Genomic DNA, 5,200 nt, shown 5'->3' with positions numbered 1-5,200 from the left:
GCCAGGGGCACCAGGACCTGGCACATATTATCCAGTGGCACGCGTCTTCGCTGAGGGACGGGGATGTGATCCTCGGCTGCTGGACCCTCTGCCCCGCCACTCCACAGCTGTCATCAACAGCTCTGTTTGACTGCATATGAAAAAATAAACAGATTTTTAACTGAGGAGGAAGAGGAGCGCTGCTGTGTGTCCCTGTCTGTGTGTGTGTGTGAGAAATATGTCCTTAATGAGGAAAATATTGACGACATTACCTGCAGCAGAAACCATGTGTATCTACATTAACAGCTGATAACCTTCATTGATTATTTAAATCCTGACTCGTGTCCTCTGGAGAGTTTATAACTACAGCTTTTAGTTTTGCTGATTAAATGTGCCACGATATTTGTTACAGTGACATGACTGCCTCTCAAATCATAAAATCAGAGTGTATAAACGTGTGAACTAGCCTGTGTAGACTCATCTAATGCGTCCTTTAAATAGCAGGCTGCGGTTTGACGCTGTCGCTTCCTGCCGCCTCAAGATAGCAATCCTTCATCAAGTGCGCCTGACCACACACCATTTTAAGACCAACATGCCCAGGGGCGCACAGGTCGGCACAAGTACATTTGCTATTTACACAACGTGGGCGCTGGGTATGAAAATGACAACTGCGTCAGTCCGAAACTAGCAATGGCACTTTCTTATGCCTAGCCCTATGAGTGAGAGCCTTGTTTTGTTCCGGATACACAATGCAGTCCCTGGGTACATTTCATCCGCGGGGTGAGAACTCGTTGTGCTCTACCCGGCTGGGAGGGTGATGCAGCAATGAAGGGGGGGATGACAGAGAGGGAGAGAAATATTGGAAGGATATGTTATTGTTCTCACAGCTCAGTGGGAAAGGAGAAAAAGAGTATTTTCTGGCAATTACACTCAGATTTCAGAGGACGTGGAGAAGAAAAAGACCAACATAATAGCTGATATGACTCCACTAACAAGACAGTTGATGAGAACAATAAAGGTCAGCAGAGAACAAGAAAGGAGGAGGGCTGTGTGCTTATTTTGTGCTTTCTGTAACGTGTTGACGAAAAAAAATAGCGATTGTAGCTTTTCAATAGTGCTGTTGAGAGGAAAATAGACTTTTAAAGGGAAATAAAGGACTTTCCTCTGTTGGAGTTAACAAAACAGGAAACTAGAGAAGCTGTTTTTGTGGCTCCTGCACTTCAGGAAGAAAGCAACTCTACAGTGAAGGACGGGTTGAGAGACCGTTTGTCAGAGACGGAGGGAGAGGGTAAACTAGGAGACCGTTTTATTGCTGCTACAATTCAGGAGACGGGAATGATGAGGGAATCAAGAGAGCAGGAGTGTTTTACTGACGGAGGACGGGACAAAGAGGACAATAGGAGAACGTTTTTATTGTTATTGCAGCTCAGATGGGATCGATTTTGAAAGGAGAAAGAGAGGGAGAGTGTTGTTTCCAAGTGTCCCCAGAGCCAAAGTTTTAATGAAATCAAATGCAATGTATGGAAGGACAAAAAAAATGGTATCAGAGAATGATTTCATGCTGCTCTGCACTTACTGGGAAAATAGCAAAGAGAGAGATTGATACTGGCAGCTATTAAACTATGGCAGCTGAATTTATAATGATGTTTAGCTGAAATTAGCCATCGCTCCTTCTTAAAGCAGCAATTTCAACACATATGAGAAGACACACCGAGCTGAATGATCTGTGTGATTGAGACGGCATTGATCTGTATCTGCACCTCCTTGGAATGTGTTGAAATGTGGCAGCCAAGCCAGTTAGGTTGTGGCTTTAAAGAGGTCATATCATGCTAATTTTCAGGTTCATACTTTTATTTGGGGGTCCTAGTAGAATAGCTTTACATACTTTAATTTTCAAAAAACACGTTTATTTTCTCATATGGTGCATCGCTGCAGCATCCGTTCCCACGCTGTGCCTTGAATGCTCCGTTTTCGCTACGTAGTGAGACATCTTGCCTCTGTTCAATCTTTGATGAGCTGCACATGCACATTACTTAACGGGCAGGATGTCGCCAATCAGAGGCAGAGGAGGGCGGGTCACACCTAGCAAGGTAGTGTGATCTAAAATAACGCGGCTACAGCAGTACAATTGTATGTCTGCTGACTGACTGGAATGATATATTGTATAATAAATATAGAAAATGCAACTGTTTCACAATGACGCACATAAGATACGGAAGTAAAGGCTCAACTCCAAACCAGGCATTACAGTCAGTGCAGGATCAGTGTCTTATGTGGGAGAGAGTAACTCTCTTTGGTGTGGACTTTTGGCTTTTTCACTTTGCAGACCTTTTACATGCACAAAAATGCTTCATAACACAATAAAGGAAAGGCAAAAACACCAAAATGACCTCTTTCACGGTCTGTTTCATCTTCTGAATTTAGCTGAAGTGCTAGTGGGCTAGCTTCTAGAGCTATGGAGTAGCCTTAGCTGCTAGCTAACTAGCCGCTACGAATTATTAGAATGATGGATATGTTGCATTCAAGTCAGGTATTAAATTGAGTCTCCTTACAGTACACGGTAGTCCACAATGAAATATGTTCTGATTTTAGGCTGTTCTCTTTTCTTTCCTTTCTTTTTAGCACAACAATAAAAAACATCCTGTCCAGCTCAGCTAGACGTTGGCTCCGACACATCAAAGAAGAAAAGGTGAAATGAGGCCAGACACAATTTGGCAAAAATATGACAATAAGCATTCATACAGGGACACAGGGAGAGAGAAACATCTGAGTGAGGAGACGTAACGAGGTGAAAGCTGACCCGGGACGGTTTAGCGAATCGCTTTGGACAGCTCGCAGACAGCTGTAAACAAGCTCCTGGTTCCTTCTGTCTCCCTGTCACTTTTCATTCGGTCTGATGAGATTTGGATGGATTCTGACAAGCAGGGTTATTAAAACACAACACCGTCATATTCCCAAATGTCCATAACACTCCTGAAAATAGACACAATGGACTGTTCATCTGTGAGGGCTGGAGGTGGTGTTACGTTGCAGAGGATGCGGAGGAGGAGAGAACAGAGAGGAGAGAGAAGCGAGTAGAGGATAAAAGACGACAAAAAAAAGTACATTTTCCAATTAAACTGTAATGTTCTTGTCCAATCTCCCTGTTGTATAGCAATTTCACAACAACCCTCTAAAGAATAGCGACTGCGACTGCTAAATTGCCAGGATTTAGGCGACATTATAGGAGGGGAAGTGAGACAATGGAGAAGATAAAGATGCAGAAAGAGGAAAGTAATAGCAAGAAGGGAATTAGATCCTCGACTGCAATGCCAGAGTTGATGTGTTTTTATTCCTAAAGTAACAAATTGGGTTGAGAGTAAGCATGCTGAATGGGAATGAACACAAAAGGTGGACTTGTAAAGAAATTACATACACAAGGGCACTCAAACAATAAGTGAACACTGTTGCTAGCTGGGGAAGAAAGAGAAGAGTTGGTGAAAGGGATGAAAAAACATCATACACTGCAAAAAGTCTTTTCTGTGGCTTACTGGTAGAGAATCTGGAGGGTCAGACAGAAACTCAGCCATAGCAGTGCTTTTTTACATTTTCTTCATTGGAATTTGGATAATCTGATATATGTGAACCCAAGCCGTGTTTTGTGGAGCATCCAAATGTAACAGAGTCATTATTGATGACATAACACCTTTAAAACAGATGATGAGGTATCCAAACACTGCTGCCTATTGATCCAATGAAAGCTGATCAGTGAAAACACAAAGTCCCTTTGAGGCAAGTCTAGGCATCAAGATGGCGCCGTGCTAGTGGCAGCCTATCTTAGCAGCTCCGGATACTTTCATATTTTTATTGTGTTTTTAGCTTGTTTACCCAATTTCCCTTTGGGGATTAATAAAGTTATCCATCCAGCCAGCCAGGTGAATAAACCCTAAACTCTCTCAACTGTGTGCTCACATTAGTGCAACAACTTGATTGGCTGATATGAGGAAAGGGGTGAGATGTGTGTCATACAAATGTCAAGAAACACAGTAAGTAGTTTGTCTCCTTTTTTTTTGCTCAACAGAAAATATAAAGTGAGATGTAGGAGTCAAATTTTTTGTTAATTATCGTGATCCTTATCAAGGTTGTGATACAGCTGATGTTCCCACTTGGACTTTAGATCTAACTGTTCTGTGTGACAGCTGATGTGGCTCAGAAATCACATATATCTCACCTGGTTAACAAAAAAGTTCTGATGAGTTTCTCAAACTAATGGCAAAAATCGGTTAATAATTAATGATATCATTCCATCTATGTTCACCTCACGGGTCCTGCTATTGTACATGTTGTTGGATTGATGCCTTAACTTATGTCTTGATGAAGCAATTGTCAAAGAGTTTGGAAAATAACGTCATAATAATAATAATGTTTGACCTTGATATAAGTCAGGTATATCGCTTTTTCAGAGTCACCTCACCTGCTCATCCTCCCTCCTCACCTGTTCCTCATTCCCTCACTCTTTGTCAGATTCTGCCTCTGCCTGACCTCTTTTTCTGCTTTGTCTGACTGCCTGTATCCTTGAACATCCTCATAACAGTTTACTTTTTTACATCTGAGTCTTTCTATTGATTTCCTTTTGTCTTTCAGCTGTGACAAGTAATTGCGTAATCAGCCCCCGCATGTTAAGTAATCCTAAGCGTATTGTTGATGCAAGGAAGCCTTCATATATTTTGAGCCAATTCTTGCGAGGAATTAAATGTATCCAGATGCAACATACACACAAATGCTAGTGTAATGCTGGCACGTGAACCATTAATGAATCCATCCACTCTGGTGATGAGGAAATAAAATGAGCCTTTTTTTACAATAGAAGTCTTTTCTGTGACGTCTCTGGATATAATGGCTCTCCGTACTGTCAGAGGCCTCTTCATACAGCAGATGTTTTGTGCATTTACTTCAGGAAATTAGAACCAAAGTTAAAATAACTGTCTGACACATAAAAAGCTCTTTTTAAAGAATCAAACTGGTGTTGATTTCATTGTGCCGAGCAGCCTCATCTTTCATTTTTTTGCTCCGTACACACTCATGAATAGTCAGCCTCACAGAAGCTAGCACCGTGAACAACGGCACGCTTATTAATTACATTTTACTTTCAAATACAGCTGTTCCCTCATTTGATACACATTTTAATCAATGTTCCTTTTGCTCTTTTAATTTTTCACTCTGGCACTTCACTGGAAACTGT

The sequence above is a fragment of the Pagrus pagrus genome (assembly GCF_965226575.1).
Source record: "Pagrus pagrus genome assembly, chromosome: 11".
NCBI lineage: Eukaryota > Metazoa > Chordata > Actinopteri > Spariformes > Sparidae > Pagrus > Pagrus pagrus.
The sequence above is the reverse complement of the archived record's forward strand: the minus strand, read 5'-3'. Positions refer to the sequence as shown.